Source organism: Tympanuchus pallidicinctus, unplaced genomic scaffold (assembly GCF_026119805.1).
Source record: "Tympanuchus pallidicinctus isolate F22 unplaced genomic scaffold, pur_lepc_1.0 scaffold6, whole genome shotgun sequence".
NCBI lineage: Eukaryota > Metazoa > Chordata > Aves > Galliformes > Phasianidae > Tympanuchus > Tympanuchus pallidicinctus.
Window position 1 is genome coordinate 28,842,568 of NW_026294780.1, and position 21,376 is coordinate 28,863,943.

Sequence of the window (21,376 nt, forward strand, 5' to 3'; positions counted from 1 at the left end):
AAAAAAAAAAAAAAAAAAAAAGATTCTCAGCTGTTCAAAGTTACATTGTCCACTCCCCAGTCTTGATACAGCTCTCTGAAGCACTGCATGGAATATTCTTAGACCACGGTCAATTCAGCAGCTCCAATTTTTGAAATGTCATTATAAATGTAGGCTCTTGAAATCCACATTTAGCTACAGAGAGCAGCATTTACTTAGATGAATTGAAATCTTTAGGGATTTTAGTGCATTTCAGTGTAAATTCAGATGAAATTATGTGTAAAATCTGGAAACTAAAGGATTTTCTGATCTGTGATTGAAGCATGCAAGCAGAAAACACAGGCTACAACGTACATTCAGCTTTTATTGCCTGTACTATGAGAGCTCCTTTGCAATACCTCAATTCCTATGACACATGGCAGCCGTTTCTTTACACGGGTGGAAAATGAGGCCCAGACTCTAAGTAGTACTGAGCTCTTCACACCTGAGTAGCTTTGAGGATTTTAAGCCAGGGGAAGATTCAGGTAAAGCTTTTATATAGATTTTAGAAATAGCTTCACGAGTAGCTCACACTGAAACTGTAAGAATCTAAATGCGTAAAAGGAATCAGCTCATTCTTCCACATCTCCAAAGACCTCATCTTCTCCCCTAACACATACCTCTTCCTCAGCAATAAGTTACTGATAAGTAGAGACTCAATACAAACTCCTCCATGTACCTTGTATGTGGAGCTGATGTCAGAACATGCTGAGGGCACTCACAGCTCAGGGACTGGGCAGAACCAGCAGTACAGAGGTTCCACTGGTAGGGCCAGAGCTGCTCAAGAGCACTTAGCAGAGAGTAAGTGACTTAACCCATCAAAACTTTGAGTTGCATTTTGCAGGTGTCTCTAGATTATGTAGAGAGCCTGGAGGAACTGTGCTCCCAGTTTAAGATATTTTATTATTGTTATTTCCACCAAGAACAATTATATGTATCTTTTTTAAAGCAGGATAATTCTAAATGAATGTTTAACAGAGAAAAGAGGATTGATATCTTTTGGCAGAGGTGTTAAAAAAAACCAGGAATATTATAGAGTCCATGAATCATTAAGTCTTGAAAAGACTGTTAGCCCATCTCCACCGTGCTCACTAAATCAAATCTCTCACTGCCATGATCTCTACTTTTCTTGAACACCTCCAGAGATGGTGACTCCATCACCTCCCTGGGCAGCCTGTTCCAATGCCTTACCACTCTTTCAGAGAATAAATTTTTCCTGACATCTAGGTATCTATCTTTCCTGAACCTCCCCAGCTTCAGCTTGAGGCCACTAGCTCTTGTCTTATTTATGGATACCTTGGAGAAGAAGCTGACCCCTACCTTGCTATAACCTCCTTTCAGGGAGCTGTAGACAGCAAAATAGTCTCTCCTGAGCCTCCACTTCTCCGATTGCTAACCACCTACTGTATGTCAGCTGCTGAAATCTTTTTCTTTGACAATATTATAGAGCACTGTAAATAACTAGGAGTTCTGTAACACAGAAAAAGACTGCATTCACTGCCACCATGTGCTCAAAGCTAATCCACATCTTAGTTCAAAACTGTCTTTCATTCCATGTCTCCATGTTAGGAGGGAAAATGCAGACACACATACTCACACACACAAAAAGCCTGAGGAGATTAATTTCCACTTATTACTTGGCATAATCAGGATTCTTAATGACCCTATTCTAAAATTAAATGCATTAATTAGTGTTCTAGTTATATTATTCATGCAATATCTACTTTTGCTATATACCGTAAGAAAGAATTCATTTACTGGAATGCTTTTTAGGTCCCATTATTCACGTATATTTTGTCTAGCATTAAGACATTGAAAAACATTCCCTGGTGTTGTCAATGGGGAAAAAAAAAAAAAAAAAAAAAAAAATTCAACAAGAAATCAAAACGGTTAGGAAAAGGGCTAAAAATATACTGCATTTTCTCTAGGCTATGATACTTTTTCACTATTTTAATATTGAGGATACTGAAATCTTGTTTGTAGAAGAGAAATCTGGTGCTTCGATTTCAAGTATGTAAGTCATAAACATCTGTGTATTATCAGATGTTTCTGCTTGTAGACTGAAGAGGAACTTTGCAGTATATTTGATGATATTTCTGAGAATAAGTATCCTGACAAAATCTCACCTCCATTATGCACCAGAAAAGCACTGCTGACCTGTCCATTAGGATCAAGAATTGGAGTGGGATGTCTGGTACACAAAATATTTAAGTCTCAGAAATGGACTGCAATCTCAATTCCATTTTTTCCCTTTTTCCCCTTCTCTGGTTAAAAGGAAGAATTCTAAGAAAATGCCAAGGTCCTCAGCTGGAAGTTGACAACTTCATAAAATTGTCATAGTCCAGTAGCATATTAATTATGCTACATACCCACAGATACACCCTGGGAGGAAAAAAAAAAAAAAAAAAAAAAAAAGTGAACAGTGGGTCAAGTCAGTTTTGTTCCCTTGTGAGTTCCTATCCCACACATTCCCCCTTATTTTCAGTCAGGAAAGCAGAAATATGTGCTGTCCTGCACTGATCAGTGTGTGCATACTGGTCATCTGCAATGCCACAGAGCTAAATTATAATGGCTTTTCCTTTGGTAGCAGCCCTTATCAGGTTCTCTCTTGTTTCTGCAGCCTTCAGTGTTGTTAGGGTTTCTGGGACTTCCTGCTTGGTAGTTTGGGTTTCACATAGTGACTTGTTCAAAAGTTATTGCAGAGGAGGACTGAGCAAGACACAGATACATGGACCTCACTATGTGATGGCCTAAGCCTTAGTTATTGCAGAAATTAAGCTAAACTCAAACATACATGTGTATGTATCTGATTCAGAGAAAATGCTAAGGGAGATAACTACATTTAAATGCACAGATTATAAAAACATCTGGAAAGCTGTTCTAACAGAAAAACGGGGCACTTTTTTGGACATCTAATTTATGTGGCATTAGACATCTTGAAATTTAAACAAGGCAGTATTGTCATTGGTCATTTCAGTAAGATCAAAGCGAAGCACATGTTAAGCACAGATTCAAGCAGTTCAGGATCCTAATTAAAGCTAATAGTAGCCTTACGCAAGGAAGTTGTTGTTTCCTGTTAAAGCATGCTGCTCAGTTTTACTGTCTGTCTTTAAAGTGTGGCTGCATGAGATTCAAACCAATTTGTGAAGTGTGAAGCGTGCTTTGGAATATTATCAAATGATGTGAAATGATAAATCCATGAAACTGATAATGCCATAAAAAAACCCATATTCAAATGCTTTGTTATCCAAGGGATTAAAGTTAGTAATGAATCCCAAGAAGGATTTTACTCTTTGACAGCTCTGGAAAAGGAAACTCAGATTTTTATAGAAACACTAAAATAGCGTTATGAAGAGGTTTTTTTTACTATGTTCTTGGACCAAACCTTGCATCATTGAAACAATAAGTCTTTTAAAAGCAAACTGAAGTGTTTGTATGGATAAAGCAGGAAAACTTTGGACTATAGCCTTTCTTTCATGGCAATGCTGCTGTAATGGTAATAACTGCATTAGCGAATCAGGGGAGCAGTTTTTGAATTTCTGATACCAGTTTGGAAAAGACAGCCTAAAGCATGGAAGAAAGCCCCAATGCTGCAGCATACCTGTTAGTTCATAAGCTTCAGTTTCCATTTCTCCCACTCAAGTGTCTTAATGTTATGTAACAGGAGAAGGGAATGTTCCTTTCTTTTGGCAGTGGACACTGAATCCAGCTATTCATCTTGATGGGACTGAGCAGAGCATTTGAAACCAAATGAGTTATTATGGCCTGTGGTTTCAGGAACTGGTTTAAAGATAGCCTCAAAATTATCAAAATTTACATAAAGAAAGACATCTGACTATGTCCATGAAATATTTCTACCAAGTTTGGAAAGTAAAACTCAAGCAATGAATGGTCTGTGTCATAAATCAATTTTTTGGCTGCATGAACAGGCCAGCGAAGAAAGAACATTGAATAAGCAAAGGTTTTAATATTCTGACAATTATAAACAGTCCTTTGTTTTTCTTTTTCTCTTATATGTACATGGGTGTGGGCCGGGGAAGCCATATATTCATAAAACATCTGGTGCTCAGCTTGTTGTTATAATCAATCAGTCTTCTTATTTTATTTTTCCAACACCGCACAGGAAAAAAGAAAAAAAATAGACTCAGACCTCTTAATTAAAGAACCAAAACCTCCTCCTTCTGGGTACAAACAGAGCCGGAGCTGGCTCAAGTTTACTGTTTGCAAGATTTGTCTTAGAGGAGGAAAGTCCTCCTGGTTGGAAAGAGCAGTTTCTTGGTTTTTAGTGCCTTATGGTAAAAGCTTTGGAACTGATGGTAGATAGTTTCCAGAGCAATTGTTTACTCACAGGATAGAGAATGGTATTGCTGACTCATTCTTTGCACACGTTTACATTCATTATTCTGATTTAGAGGAAAACAACACTTTAGCTTTAAGTCCCTACGTTTACGGATGTAGTAGTAACACAGACACAGGCCTCGACTTCCACAGAACTGCAACACTTCGTAACTCTTCATTCATGAAAAGCATTATAACTTCCCCAGGTGATATAAAATCTACTAGTATTAGGTCTGCAACCTCATTCAGCAGGTAAATCCACCTCACTTGTTTGTGCTTTTGGGATCTTCTTGAATCTCTGAGAAAGGATGGCCACGTTTTCAAAAGCCCTTTCCATCCTTCCAGATGTATGGTGAAGTTATTGGCAGCAGAATCTTTGAAAATTTGGCCCAATTTCTGTAAGTTTAGCTAGTAATTTAGCTAGTATTCACCCATCTTTATCAGAACTCTTTCCTGTAGGGATATTATTGTTCATGCTAGCTGTGGACATTGTTCTGATTGCACAGAGCTGCTTAGTGCTTCTGTCCCGAATGTAGCTGAATTCACAAACTAGAATTATTGTGACATTTATCAGATCTTTTTAGTTTGAGAAATAAATACATACTAAGAAGAAAAATGAGTTATTAGCCATGGCTTTCTCAATATAGTAAATGACTGATTTATACATACATGTTTATGTTTCTGCATTAATCAAACTACATGCTAACTGTTAACATGTTCTCCAAATCTGTCTATTTGAGAGAATGTTATTAAAGCCATAATTTCAGTCTTCCCAGAGCTATGTGCAACCATAAATAAGGGTTGAGAAGCCTGGCAAAGCCAAGCATCCTACCTCTCACAAATCACTGAACAGTAGAACTGAGAAATACTACAGAGTACAGAAATACTATGAGGTAGCACAAGCATATTGCAGTGTACTAATGCAAAGTGACGGAGGCAAGGGTTCAGCACTGGTTTCACACAAAGCATGATTCTGTTGCTTAATACATTTGTTGCATTTGAGACAGCCACTGCTATCCAGATCACCTATACAAGGCTAGCGGAAATACACAGGACCCATATACAGGTGGCTTGATCATCTCTGGAGCATCAGAAAGAACATGGTAGGAGACACTTGGGCATCTCAGGTGATCCCAGGTACTATTCATTCTTAGGTAATTGAATCTTTGCTTTTCACTGACAGAAAAGGAAGCTTAGCAGATACCTGTTTAGATACCCAAATTCAGGTTTATGAATCTGAGGGCAAACCACAGCCATTGTGATTTCAGTGCTCTTTGGACTTCACTGACAAATTTTTTTGACACGTAAGTTCCCTCTATAAGTAACTAAGTGAACTGCAAGGTAAAGAAATATCAGTTGATGTTATAGATGTACAAGGTGATTTGCAAACATTTTTGTATTTGTGTAAATAGGATGTAGCACACATTTTCCCATGTTAAATAAAACTCTAAAAAGCAAAATTCCTTTGAGTTCTTTCATTTCTCTTTGATTTTTTTTTCCCCAAGATTTGTCTCTCAGAAACATATTAAAACACCACAAGCAAGAGAGTAAGATAACCCACTGATGAAATGACTAGCCACATAAGTGTCCTCACTTTGCAGGAAACCTCGTCATGACTTTGCCTTGCCTACACGTTAATGAAAAAATCTTGTGTTTTGTAAATAAGCTCTGCAAAGTCTGGTGGAAAAGTGCTTTCTTCCTTGTTTCATCAATAAAGTTACTATGTGACTTTTAAAAAATTCCACTGCACTAGGAAAACTTCTGTTTCCTTTTATGTCCAGATTTAGCAAGTTTTTCAAAGCCCTTCTTATTAAGAAAAGTTGTGGCTGGAAACATGGATAAGTAGCTACAACGATTCCAGAAGCTATAAATATTCAGGTTATGATATTCGAGAAATTATCCTCTCTGAGGTGGGCTTTATTGTCTCCTAGGGCCCACCTGCAGCTAGGTAAGGGCCTCCCAAAGTGAAGTGGATGGTCCTAAATGATCATAGGTGGTTTTTAAAAAATAAACACAAAATTAGTTTCACACCTACTTAGACAGTTTAGAATTTTAATGTGCAAAGTCTGCCAGGGCTTTGCAGTGAAATAAGGCCATGCATTCAAGCTCCCTAAAGCCAATCAGAAAGCAAGGTTGAGTACTACCCATTTCACAATTAGGAATCACTGCCCAGTTCTAGGCCATATTATTAATGAACAAACTGTTGCTTTGATCATATTTTAACATTTATAGTCTCACAAAAAATAACCTTGTTAAAAAAGAACTGCATTAGCCTGAGAACACCTAGAAGAACTGAGATCTGTTTCATGTCATTGCCTGCAAACACTCTAGCACATAGAGGGTTTTTCCTAGATTTTTCTGTACATGACTCCTCCTCTCCCTCCTTTCTACTGAGAGGCTCCCTCTGGGTTTATTTTGATATGTTTATAGACTTGTTTGTGACTTTGTGATGTCTGGTAGCTTTGGCCCAGGTCAAAACCTTATATCTGAGATCACCAGCTACAAGACAGTTTGGTCCCATCTGCTGAGATGGTCTCTGACCACCTCAAAGAGCAGCAGCAGACAGCAGCCCCACGCTCTGCCCCTTGCATTGCATATGCAGTCAGCTTGCACGGCCTGCATTTGCTTTGGATTTATTCCACATCTGCCAGACAGCTCTTACGCACATTACCGATTTGGAAAAGCTCTAGGTATGACTGAGCTTTGCTCAGATCCGTCGTTGGCTTGAGAGGAGGGATGGATAAAGGTATGTTTCACTGTTTTATGTCAGCATTTCTTTATGTCATTAGACACTGGGCAGTGCTTGTTCTTACTGCAGCTCAGGTATTCTGATGGATTTAATTCTGCCACCTCTATTCCATGTTCATAGCAGTGTGATGAAGCAGCCATAGGCTGGGCAGCTTTCCTTTCCTTCATACAGTTTCTGTGCAAATCTTCTGAAAACTGTCATCCAGTTCATCTTCACCACTGGGCAAAACTATAAAAGAAAAGGGTTATGGTGTTGCCAGGGATCTGATAAACTGTAGGTTCTTTGAATGTCTTTATTAGCAGAGTTTTAAAATTTCCCCTTCATATTTGAGATATATCTGAGTTCTAGTGTCAGGCTACCAAAAGCAAGCAAGCAAACAAGCAAAAAAACAAAACAAACAAACAAACAAAAAAGCACCAAAACAAAACTACTCCAAACATTTAGGCCTTATGCTTCCCTTTTTCTTACAGAAATTGAGTAGGAAATAGAGCAGGACTTTACTGGGAAGTCAGAGGTGAACAATACTTGAAGGAAATGAAGCTACTGCAACAGCCAGTTACAGAGAGAGAAGAAAACATTTATCAACATCCAACCACAATTATTATTTAGCATTTGCAAAGAAGTAGTGCTTGAAGATACTAAGCAGCAGGCCACTGTATCTGGCACTGTTTGGATTTGTGTGAGAGAACATTTATTCATCCTGAAAAAGCCTTGTCAATTAATACTGCATTGTTTCAGTTTACTTTTTTTATTTGCTTAGTGACTCATGCATCTCCAAAGATATTAGTTTTTGATAGGATAATTCTGCTGTATTTTGTATTAGGTTTCAGCCCTCTGAAGTTCCTGCTGAGAACAACACGCAAATAATGCTACATTATAAATGCCCTCATAATTGCAATAATTAAAGAACTATAGTCCTCAAAGTGTGTACCGAAATGCACATTCCCTATCAGGCTTAAATGTTCCATCTCCACTTGAGTCAGTGTGGGACAGATGTCTTAGGTAGTAAATTAGTAAAATACCTTAGGAAATAATAGCTATTCTGCTGCTTCCAAACATTTTGGCACCCTTCACCCCATTCACTTCTGACTATCTAACACCTCTCATCTGATTCATAAGCACCAGTTAGCTCTTCTGCTTTTGAAATGAGATAACTGGCTCCCTGTGACACCAGACTTGTGGGCTGTCCCAGGGAGATGCTACTTAGGGATCACTTCCACCAGTCCTGCATCAATGCCTACAGCCGCTCCACTGGTGCCACTGCCTTGGCTACAGTGACATGATTATTTTGCTTCAGTAGGAAGAAATGCATTTTGCCGCATAAACACAGCCACTGAGAGCAACTGTTTTCCTGAAGTGCTTCGTGTCTTCTATGCTTATGTGCTCCCAGCTCCTTGCAGTTCATGAGCGAAAATTGTTTCCAATCTCTTTTTTTGATAATGATAATGATGATGACAACAGCACATTTATATAACAGTCTATATCCAGGTCTATGATGACTAATCTAGAACACGCAGTTCTAGGACATATATGCCTACACTTCACAGCTATCTTCCTAGATAAGCAACACAATCCTGACAAATTATACAACATTTTTCTCTATTCTCAATGAAAAAGTCGGATTTACTTATAGAGAGATCTACAAGAACTATTAACAAAGAGCTGTGTGAGTCCACTCCAGCTGAAATCCATCTCACCTCCTCCTCTTCTGAGATACCGCCTTCGGAAAGATGAGTACTTTTGTACAGTGGTGTGGTTTTAAGAGCATGTGTAACATCAAGACCATTCATGATAAGACATTTACAAAATCACAACCTATTTAACCTTGTCAACCCACCTATAAAGAGCAGATTGAAATTACACATTAAAGTGTAGGCTGTTCATTTTGGCTTGACTACACCAGCAATCGCATCATTATAATTTCTGAAGGGGGCAAAACAGCATTAGCACTGGGAAGGAATCATAAAATTACATTAGATGCTATGATTTTAATTACAGCCACTGGAATGGGGAAGAGGACAGAATAGGAAATACAAATACAAAGGGAGTATAAATAGCATTCCCCCTTAGGAGATTATTATTTATCTTACTCTGGCTATAAAGTTGCTGTATTTTCCTAACTTCCTGCTTTGGAAAGAAGCCACTAAGTTAAAAGACAATGTGGTTTTGTAACGCAAAGATGATTTTCTTAATTTATAAATCTGGATATTCCAATGCAATGATTAATTTAAAATAAAGACTGGAAAACAGTTTAGCGAATTCTAATCGCCTTTTCAAAGGAAGAAGAAAAAGGAATAATTTTTTTCCAAAGAAAATGAATTGTGAATATTAGATGCCACTCTCCTTTCTTGTAGATAGGTTGCTCTGAAAGTAGTGCCTCCTATTTATTTCCGTGGAAACAACAACAGATACAAAGAGCACGATAACACTATCTGATAGAGCAAACTATCAGCCACAAACACTATTTTTCAGCATAGTGACCACCATTAGCTGTGCTTTTTCACTAGCAATGAACAAAAGAGCCTGTATTTCACACTTGTAAAAATCTGTACCAGCGGAGGTAACCCACTGTCACTGTCAACACTGCTGAAACACACCACCCACCACCTCGCTGTGCTCACATCCACTGGCTGATCTCCATTAATATTCACCAAGTATCAATGAATATTGATGGGCACCATTTTTTTCCGCATGGAGGATTTCATTGACACACCTTTGCTTCATATGTACTTCCATGTCAGATGCCGTTCTATCAGACCTCCCCTCTGTTGCCATCACATGGCAACAAAATGTAATGGAATATTGCTGGGTAGGTTCAACCTCTGCAGCCATTCATCACCTGCCTCTGACGCTGTGGGTCAACATAATAAAACAGAAGGCATTACTTTCAGAACAGCCTTTGTGCATCCCTTCATAGGCTGGTTTATTCATTCTCACATTCACCAGATGAGTTTTCACTGAGTTGATTTGTACTGAATGATATCTCCTCATGATGCAAAATATTACTGTCTTTTGGTAAGGGGATCACAACTGCCCCGAACACTATATAAAGAATAAACAGATTTTGAAATAAAATCCTTAAAACAGATAATCAAATCCTGTGGTTGATGTTATGATCAACAGTGCACGACACAGTTATCTCTAAATGCATGCTTACTGTCATTTAAGGCACCACAGGATGACGGGAAGTTCACTCCATCCCACCAGAGCCAGGACATGGAGGTGCCCTGTATGAACAGTTGGCTGTGGGGGTCCCCAGAGGCCTCTGTGAGTCAGGGCCAAGGCCCAGCATTCATGATGCCAATAATGCAAGGAAAGCCTATATAGGAGAAGAGAAAGAGTACCTGGGTGGGCATCTGATAGCCAGCCAACATCAGCCCACCACAGAAGGTTAACTTAGAAGACATTGGAAAAGTATAAATGGAATCAGCTTGTGCTGCACTGCTTGTTAAGTGGTGAGATACTATGCCAGAAGGTGGAGCAATCAGAAGTTACACCAGTTTAGCCAAAAGAGTAACCCAAACTGTTAAGCACTTGTTTCACTCTGAAACTTTTCTGCAGTTGTAGGAAGAGAACATCATAACCTACTTTCCTCACTATACTGGATCTTATCCTCATTTTCATTAGGCACATTCATGGTTGCAAGATAAATACAGGTGCCATAAATAGAACTGTATTGGCATAAATATGACTTCCCTACTCAATCCTTGGCTTATGTAAACAGATACACACTTACTTCCAGCAAGTGCTGATGTTGGAGCACCATCGTTTCAAGCCGTCAGTGTAGTCTTCCACAATAAGGCAATTTAAATCCGGGGTAGGACGAACATACTGTTGAGGCTGTCTACTTTCCTCCCTTGATTACAGAAGGAGTTTTGTGCAGTAACACCCTTTACGGTAGCATTCCTGGCATTCAGTCTGGGAAGGCAGGTAAAGATTTCAGCTGCAGCATGCCTGCAGGGAACTGCCTAGCTGGGGCCTCACAGGTAGATCTCCAACATCTCCCTGCACAGCAGCAAAAAAGATTTACCGATAAACTGCTGAAGTGGACAGCAGTGGCCCATAACACACTAGCTGATGGAAGGATTTAGTCTCTGAGAAAAGCAGAGGCTCTTGTCCACTTTCTCAGGCTGCCACTGAATTCCCAAAGCAGCAGAGGCTAAGAGTTTAGCCTTGCAGAGAAGGAAGAGAGCACTTGTGAGGCAGCAATTCCAAGTGCTAACGAAGGTCTAAGTCATTCTCACAGGCTGTCATAAACTATGGTATTGGACTCTCCAGGGTTTCCAGTTAGTTCTCTCAGTGATGTTAGTTTGAAGTCCCATATGTTAACACAGAAATAATTTACAAGGCAACACTTTGAGAGTTAGCTTTCAAATGTTATGGGTTGCTGAAATTACGGAACACACAAAGATTAATGAGTGCAATCGCACATAATTTCTCTTGAAAGAAACAACAAGCCATCTTTAAAGAGTAATTAAAATGTAATATACTGTCTGAGAGATTACTTGGATGTCATAACTTCAGCTCCTACACCATAGCTGAATACATGTTGGACATCCCTGGGACTGCCATTAAATTAAATGGTGTGGAGGTCTGCAAAGGTACAGGGATGTCCTGCCCATATAGAATCAGTTGTAGGACATGAATAAACCTGATATTTATTTACAATTGTTAACCTTCTTGCACAGAAAGGCACATGCAAATTTAGACACCGCATTTCTGATTTTTACCTTGCCATGTAACTTCAGATTGAGCATTAACTCCTTTCACAGTGGACTCTTTCAATGGCAGTGCTGTTCCCTGTGAAGCATGCAGTGAGCAGTTAATCATTAATTCTTCACGGTTCATATTTGCTGTCTGTTTTACTGCTTATATTTTGATATAGATCCTTAGAATAGACTTAATGCTGTCATTAGGAGTCACATGCTGGATCTTTATCTAAACTATTATCACAGTCCAGACATAGCATTACAACCTCCTTTTGTAAGCCGAAGTTACAGAGTTCAGAAAGCCTTAAAACTTTATAAATACTGTGTTTTTTATGGTAACGGAACAGCTGCAGTGGCAGACTGACACACATACACGCCCTGCCTGAGTCTGCCGAGTTGCTGTAAACAGGTGCACCTAAAGGTTAAAGCTGTTATTTTTTTTTATCCATGACACTAATTTCATTGTTAAAGTCTAGCTTTACAACTGTGTGTGTTAGGATAACGTAAAGGAATTCAGACACATATGGTGAATGAAATTCCTGGCTTTTGCAAAGGGGGTGTATTTTTTAATAGAAATTGCAGTTAATGTAGTGCAGATAAAACAGCTGGCTACTGAAAAAAAAAGAAAAAAAAAGAAATTGTTACTGATGGAAATCATATGTCACGTGATTTGTGGAGACTTCCCTCAAAATAATCAAAATCACCACAAAATAGTGTGAATAATAGTACACAGCATTTTAGGAAGCTTTATGTCTTTCTTTTAAAATCTCATACATAGTCAGGAGTCAGTCATATGTACTTTGGAAGAACTAGTTCTCACTGTGTTAAAGTGCACCAGTGGGAAGGCAGAGGCATTTGAAAACTTCAGCCCAAGTGCTTTAGATCAGGTCTCTAGGCCTGTGGCTAACCTACTCAGCCACACTAGAAACACTTTCCTCCTCCTTGCTGTACACTAGTGTGCTTGTTTCTTGGAAGAGAATCTCAAAGATCAGGATCAACAGTAAATAATTGCATTTGGCATTCCCCTTTGCTTACACCTTCCATAGGGGATGCAGTGTATTTAGCTTACATTGGACAAGTCATTTCTCACACAAGTAAGTGGTTTTCTTTCTTCCTTCCAGCCACTTTTGGTGAGTCTGCCTAACAGGATATGATGGCCCAAAAAGGCCAAGGAAAATCTAAACAGGCTTCTATTTAGAACAGTTTTAAACAGCTTTTTGGATCAGTGCAGTCTTTCATAGGCTAATAGTTCAGCTGAGAAGTGAATGATAGAAGCCTGGGTGGAGTTCTGTGTTCAAGATCATCCACTGCTGCTTCCGGTATCTCTGCATGACACTGAAAACTGTGCCGTACAGACATATCCTCAGCCCATGGCTTTTAAAAGGCCAGCTTTCACTTGTTTCAAGTGGCAAAAGTCCTTTGGAAAGATCATAGAGATGAAGCCAATGAAGACATAGAGAAATGTCGTGTAGAAATTAATTGAGAATTAGATCATTTCTGAAAGTCTGCAAGCCATGCAAAATATTCAACCCAAGATTTCATCTCTGCTTTAGAAATTGATGAATTGATTTAAAGGTTCTCTTTAAATCCCACTGGGCTTTTTTCTGATGCTTGGTAATTATGTAGAAATTGAGTCTTGTCTTTTCAGGATTTGTATTTGCTCAGCCAGCCACTGAACCCAAAGTTTCCAAAGAGATTTTTTGTCACTCTTTTTTTACAGAGTGTTTCTTGGCTTTAAAATTGGCAGTCATGGCCTGAGCATTTCTGGAGATGTCACAATTAGGCTTCCTCTGCACGATATCTGGAAAAGTCATCTTTGCTTGCCTTTGAAAAATTAAAGTTTCCAGACAATTTCCCTATAGCAAGACAAGTTATGGACTTGTAATGTCTCAAAGTTGATTTAGAGGTATTTCTTAGAGAATACTATTTATATTCTTCAACTAGAGTGGCTTTGCATAAAACCCACTGGAGGATGACTATCTGGGTTTAAACTTCCTTGAGTTTAAATCCAAGAAGTTCCACGTATTTTTCAGGAATTAGTATATCAGTGATCTGATGTCAGATTTGATAAGAGTTAGTTACCACATGTGCTCAGTATATGATCCAGAACAGGAAGGACAACATCTAATCAAGTAGATGACAAAATGCAGCAACAGATATCTGGAATACGTGTTCCTCAGAAGGAGAATATATTTTGCTATTGGGCAAAGTATCACAGAAATCAGCTGCAATTGTCTCTTTTCATTTGGTGTCTGTGATTCAGATATTTGAGTTGTTCTGAGCTATCTCCACTCCCCTTGAAATTACTGAAGAAAATGACAGTGATTAATCTTTTCTTCTGGCAGTTTGCCAGTGAATGAAAAGCGTAATTTCCCCTTATCACCTCAGTTTGCACAGCAGATTTATGAATTCAGCACAGACTGCAATTTGGGCTTATTTCAGACAAATTTTTAAAACAGATAGATAGGGTTATTTATCAATCTTTAAATCTTTTAGCCCTCCCCATAACCCCTATCTCACAAACGATGATTACTTTTTTTTCCGATGTCCTCTGACTGGCAAGGCCCAACATTTTTCAGTATTTCTCCAATGTCTTCAGAGGATGGCTCAGGCCCCTGCTTTCCTGCTTTTAGGGACTAATTATCAATGAGCGTCACACCGATGTTATCTGAGAGCACTTGTCCTTTTCTTTCAAAAATCTTTTTGTAAAATGTTCTGCTGATATTTTCCTTTCCTGATCCTGACAAAATAATCTACATTGTAAGCGAATATGTATGCATTGTACGTAGCTTTTGAAAATAATTGATACATAGAATATTAGGAACAAAAGTCCCATAAATTTGAGTGAAAAAGGAATTGATAGGCTCAACTACAGTTTTTCACAAATGTCAATAGTCAGCTTTGGTTGTATGCCAATAACAGTGCTCACGTGCATCTGGGCAGACCAGAATACATTTATTTATAATGCGTATCGTTTTCTGACCTTTTATTTAAGCCTGAATTTGATCACATTCTGTTTCTTCTTTCATGTTTCATTATTCTTTTGTCTCAGTCTTATGTTTCACTAGGAATCAATTGTTGGTTTTCTCTCTTATTTCCAGTACTTCACTTTATTTTTAATTCCTTCTCATAACTTCCCCCTACCTCTTTTATAATCCATCTCCAGAGCTCTCATCTAAGCCTCTTAAGTGTACACAGCTATGATAATATAGCACTAACAAGAGCATAACACGTAAATAAGTCTGTTTCCCAGAAATAACTGTATTTCTTTTGGCTGTCCCACGGCATGACAAAACTAGTTCTACTGATGCCACCTGAAGTAAAGGTTTACTATGTTTGCTTTCACTGACGCCAGTATAAGCCAGAACTAAATTAGAACCATTAGCCTTGCTGATAAAATTGGCAGCACTCGCTGACAGTAGCAGTGGGAAAGGCAAGTGCAATATAAGATGATACACGTGCCCCAGTTCCTTTTCAGATCAAGATATGACTCACAAATTCTGGAATCACAGAAATGGCAGCACTGGAGCCTAGTCAAGAGGGAAGAAAAAAATCCTTTCCCATGGAGAGATTACATTCATTAAGATTTAGTTTTGAATTTTTTACAAATTGTTTTATTATTTTTCCTCAGTTTCTGCAGGAAGACAGTCTGGCTCGAAGATAAAGCAAAGAAGAATAACAAAATTTAAAGTAATCAAACAGAACTATCAGAAATCTTCCTGTCAGTCCCCAAACTCTAAGCTTTCATTTCTATTTAAGAAGTTGTGTGGCTCAGAGGTTTAGCTATCGACTCTAAATGACTACCCCAGAAGCAGGGAGCATTTGAAATAAATGGAACAGCTGAACAGCTGTCTGTATTGCCTCAGCTATGAAAGGGACTGTATTCCCATAAAGAAACAAAAATAATGAAGTATTTTCTTGGGCTGTGGTAGGAGGCAGTTGGGAGCTTTTCCCTTTCAGCCTGCTGGTTCCCCCTGGAGCTTAGAGAACACCTGTTCCAAGGAACTTCTGGGGCTGAATGGCTAGAAGGTGGACTTCCTTCTGAAACAAAACCAAAGTGCATTGAGGATGCCAACATTCCATAGTAAAGGAAAGCTGTTCTACAATTTCTTCAGTTGTTTGGTTTTCTTGGTTTCAATCAAACAGAAGAGTGATTTCAGACAAATGCTTTCTTGCTTTTGGGCTTGTGATTCACATTTGCATTTTTTTGTATTTATTTTTTTAAATATTCAGTGGAATATAATCTTTTTTTCTTACAGATGAGAAGTAACAAACCCAAAAAGGCATTTTCTCCTGACTCATTTACACTAAGTTGTTTTTAGTCATCTGATTGATGTGATAATGCCTGGGCCACTGCAAACACCTGTTTTCTGGAGCACAAAAGAACACCAAATATTAGATAGTCTTGCAGCCTATCACTGATACACATTTTGTAATTATTTTAAATTAAGTGCAACTTGCACATTTACTTCAAGGAAAATAAAATTGGATTATTTATGGGCTGGGTGGAAGGATTAGAGAAGACAAAACATCACCTTTTCCTCTTCCACCTTGCTGTTAACCATTATGACAGAGCCAGCACATCACAGCAGAGCATCTACTGTAAACACAGAAAGCAATCTCCCCAGCTCCTCTGCCCCCCACTTCCAAATAAGGTAGAACATGGAATAGAATTGGCAGACGTGCAGAGACGCACCTCTGGGAGGCAGATTGACCCCAAGGATGTTGGTGGTTGTGTTGTTTATTCAGTTTACCATTAATTTCCAAGGGAGAAATTCCACATTATGGAAGAGAACGAAGAGATGGCATATTGTTTTAACAAAAATAACTTTGGTTTTTCAGTTAAAAAAAAAAAAATCTTTTGAAATACAGAAAACTGTTTTATTAAGAAAATAAAACCCATTTTAAAGCATATTAAAAGCGTTAACATAGTGCCTGCTGCCAGAAGAGCCTGACTGCCGTGCTGTTGAAGGAAGGAGGACAGCATCGTTATTTATGAGCGTCTGCACTCCCTCAGCCTTTCATGAAATCCTAATTTTATCTGGCAGCTCTTAAGAATCTCTGAGAAACTGGGTCCTTTGTTACCACTGCCTACATCTAACTTCTGCACCTAAAAAGACATGGATACTTTTTTTTTTTTTTTTTTGTAAATAAAGAAGAAAAGTCTGAACTTTCTGACATTAATATCACACTACTGTGTTAGTACCTCAACCTTCAAGCTCCTCTCTCTGGGAAAGCATCAGTAAGTGCCCCTTTTTGCTCAACTTCCACCTCCAGGTTTTACAATAGCTTTTCTGAGAACAGGATCAGGCCTCAGTCATCTGTTTTCACTGGGGAGAAAAAACAAGACAAAACAAAACAAACAAAACCCCTTTATTACTCTTTGACAGGAGCATAGTTAAGCCTGAGGGGGTTATTTTTCTCCCATTAACTTTTTCTAACCTCATCCCTCCCTCATTTTCTTTCTCAGATTTACTCCCAAAGAGTTCATGCGTATGTGTTCATGTGCCTATGTATCTATCTGTGCATATATATGTGTATGAGTACATTTATGCATGTAACAAAAAGGAGTCTATCTGTTCAGATAGCTTGCTGTTTGTTTGCAACATGACAGTTAGTCCTTTTGACATCAGTGTGAATAAACAGCCTGATCCAATAAAATAGGACTTTTCACTCCCAAGAGTTTGTTCCAAGACTGTGGAACCCAGGCTAGCAAAGAACATCTGCAACAGTTAGTGGAAACCCTAAGAATTCTTGCGAATAAATAGATTGGAAACTAAGTTGGAAATTTCTCAGTGAGATATAAATTTTAAAAAATGAAATCCAGTTGAAGTACCCAGTTTCCCTGGGAGAATATAAGTCTAGCCAACCCAAGTCTAAATACATGTGGTAGTGATCACTGTATGCTGTTTCCAGTTTATCATCAAAAACAATCATAGCTAAATTATTGTCATTTAAATTTAGCTTCTAACAAAGAAACGTTACATTTCTTATCATACATTTCATTGCAAACCTCCTTAATAATGAAAATGCTGGAAAGACATGTAACAATGCATTTTTTAAAACTTCCTCCATATTTTCTTCCTATTGCCAGATAAAGCAGAATCCTATATGAACTTTAAATGCTTCAATAAATGCTACAGATGATGAACAATACAGGTCAGGTAGATTTAAGTGTTCTGATTCAAGTTATATTTCAGTCTGCTCTTCAATATATTCAACATGGTAACTCTCTGCAGATTAGACTCAGTGAAAAACCTATTTTCAAAGGCTGAGGTCTCTCAACTGTTTTGACTTTCACTTCTTCACTTTTTCTTTTCTTCTCTGTTGTTTCATTTTGGTTGTACACTTACTCTTCCAGTTACTGAGTTAACACAGTCCTTTAAAGACTAACTTCAGGGTTCTTTTATGCTTACCACTGGCACAGTATTATAAAACAAAACATTTGGATTATATAGATCATAAGCTAATAGATAGAAGTTACCAGCTTTGTGGGAAATACTTCACTCATAAAAAAAATGCAATATTGTTTGGCTTGATTTAGTATAGCTTTGCTACATAGAATATGATTTAGTATAGCTTTGGTACGTAGAATAAATTATTTGCAGCTGGCTTATCCGTGCACATGCTCTGGGAGTGAGGAACACATGCATGTTATCAATTCATTATTTGTGCTACAGTTCATTACCAGTTACGTGCTGGACAGCGACATCACTGTCTACCCTACATGTGAGGTTATAACATTAGTGGCAATAGATATCAAGCTGTTGGGAAGAAAGCAAAAGCTAGACTGTGGTTGGATTAACATTTGATTGCCTAAACAGTACAGCTTTGAAAGCATGGGAAAATTTGCCTAGTGAGCAAGCTGGATTTTTTTAAAAAACATAAAGGCTGCCAAGCTCCAAAACCTAAGGGGAAAAAAAGAGCTTGTGGAGAACTTTAATTAAAGCTAGCAGAGACTCCCCTCCTCCTTCTGAAAAGAACTTAAATATGTAATTTTAACTCCATACTCACACTGGCTCTTTTTCTTTACTAGTACTACTAATAATAATAAGGTTAAGCATGACATTTTTGCAAGTGCTTTCTCATCTGCCAGTACCTATTTCACCTTTGTCTATTATGGTGAAGAGGAGACAGTCTATTCTAGTGAATATTCACCCAAATTGATCCACAAGTCCTAGGTTGGCTTTTTTTTTTTTTTTCTTTCATTAATATGCACACGTACCAAGTGCTTACTCAGTTTAGTCTGTTTTGAAGGCAATATGAAGTTTACTACCACTATTTGCTGTATGGATACAGACTACTGAAGTGACTGTACTAAGGATGCCCTCTACTGAGAAGAAAAGGATAGAAGTTTAAATATCAGCTACAGGGAGGCTTCCTTAGTTAGAACAAGTTGCAAAAAAATGGTTTTAAGGAGTAGAGAACATTTCAGTATTTCATTTTTCAATTTTGGAACAGTTCTGTTAATTGTGTGGACAGATATGGCCACAGTACTATAGGTTATACTAAACTAAACTGGACCAGGGAATGTTCCTGAACAATTCTGATGAGTTCAAGTGCTAGAAGGATGCCTACAAAACTGTGGCGGACTTCAGTTAGCGAACTAAAACCATTTCTGAGCATTATTTGGCAGTGTTCCTTATGAGTAGTGTGGAGTTGGCCATGTTGTTTTGGGTGGAAAGGGATTTAATACTGTGCTCTGTACTAGCTGGCATCATGTGAGAAAATGATCCTAGACAGACTTATCAGTAGAGATACAGCTCAGAAAACAGGGACACAAGGAATCTGATAAGATAATATACTTCTTGTAGTGGGGTTGATAATGCATAGCAAACACTCAGTGATCCTGATGGATGTTTGTCTCTCCAGTTCTCAAAAATATTCAAAGGCAGAGATCCATTTGCAGCTATTTTAATTGATAACCATAGTTGGTTTTCTTCAAATCTTACCTAAATAAATGCAAAGTTTCACTGGTATTAATTTTCCTAACCTAGTAGAATAATGAAAAATCTTTATTTCCTCTTTGCAGCTATCATTTAATTATTTGGAGTGACAATACACGATTTCAGTTTTTTATTAAGATTGAAAATACTGGTCCAAGATTGCTAACTCCTACTGAAATGTCTTACAGACAAGTGCTAAAACAAGAGCTGGAGAAAGAAGAATGGTCTCTCACAATTATCCGTGAACAACTGCTAAGAAGTCTATCAGCAAGTCATGAATGCTTTAAAACTACAACACCTGTGATGTATTCCTGTAATACATATTACAGGTGCAAATAGACTGGAAAAGCTTTCATGATTATTAACTTTGGTGTTGTCAGTGAGCACATGATGTACAAACATTTATGGGACAGCAGTAAATGTTCTGCGTGCTGAGCGAGAGGGTCTGATGAGCACAACATTTTGTGTTCAGAGGAGTATCCTGAGAGAAAAGCAAATATGTAGTCTGAACACTTTCTACGTGGTCTTACTAGTGTGCATGGGTTGAAATACTTTTCGAACATTACCACCTTCAAAAGTGACAGATTCCATTGAATCCAGTGTTCAAGGCATGCCCCAAATATGACCGTCTGCATTTTTTATCTTTTAAGTTATGATTTACAGACAGATATAACTGGTCTTGACCATCATAAGAGCCCTCTTCCTGGAGCCTGAATATCTTCTACAGTAATAAGGAAAATATTTCCAAGGGAAAGAAAAGCATTTGTTTTGTTCTTGTTTTTTTGTTTGTTCATTTGTTTTTGCCAGAAGGAATGCAGCACTAGAAAAATTATTTTTCAAATTATGCTACCCACATTTATTTAAAAAGTTTTCTCTATTCTGTCTGAAGGAAGGGCTGTTTCATTCCCAATTTCTGTGTCAAAAGACGTGGCCTGTTCCCTCCTTTAATGTGGGAAGAGGGAACCCACCAGCATTTTTTCACTGACATAATCTGGGCACTCTCCTGATTCAACCACGTCCCCTCCCTTTTCAAGGGTCTTTGAGGTTTTTCTGTCTTTTGATCCCAAGTGAGATGGAGCCAGACATGCAAATGATTCCCATCACTTAATGGCCTAGCCATTGTTATCTGAACCTCTTTGAAGTTGGGAACCTGCAGCTCTTCTCTAAGGCCATTGTTTCACCTTTCCCGTTAAGTTCTGCAGCCATTCCTTTTACAGTTCCCTTTGACTTTGCAATGCATTCAGCCAGTCGTCATTACTAAAGACCCCACAGAGTCCCTAAAGATTACACAGTTTTCAAGTATTGTCAGAAGTACAATTTCAAGAGAGTCTGTCTGAGTTATCACAAGAAAATGATTTCTTTCTGACTATGACAAATCACACAAGGTACATATGTTAGATGGTATTCCTTGCCTTCACCTTCTTTTGAATGGAGTGTGCATCTGCAAGCTGTAACACAATGATATGGGACTGCATGTCTCTGGAAGATAAGGCATCATCCCACTAGGATCACTGGTGACAAGGAGCCAGTAGATAATATTCAGTCTAGTCTATTCTGCAGTCTAAATACTAGACGTTTAAAAAGTGAAAATAAATCAACACTGTTCTTATTGCATT

The 21,376-nt window shown here is 38.3% G+C and overlaps 1 long non-coding RNA gene across 3 annotated transcripts in view; it reads right to left on the minus strand.

The window, feature by feature from the left end:
- Positions 1–21,376, minus strand: part of LOC128071606 (uncharacterized) — a 33,147-nt gene continuing 11,771 nt past the window's right edge. For 2 of the 3 annotated variants that reach the window (XR_008201897.1, XR_008201896.1), the window contains 3 exons: positions 17,021–17,144; positions 10,842–11,905; positions 5,841–7,333 (listed from right to left, as the gene is read on the minus strand). This is a non-coding gene — a long non-coding RNA (uncharacterized LOC128071606). Of the gene's footprint in view, positions 2,401–5,840; positions 7,334–10,841; positions 11,906–17,020; positions 17,145–21,376 lie in introns of those variants that run through there. The other variant, XR_008201898.1, reaches the window with a different exon arrangement.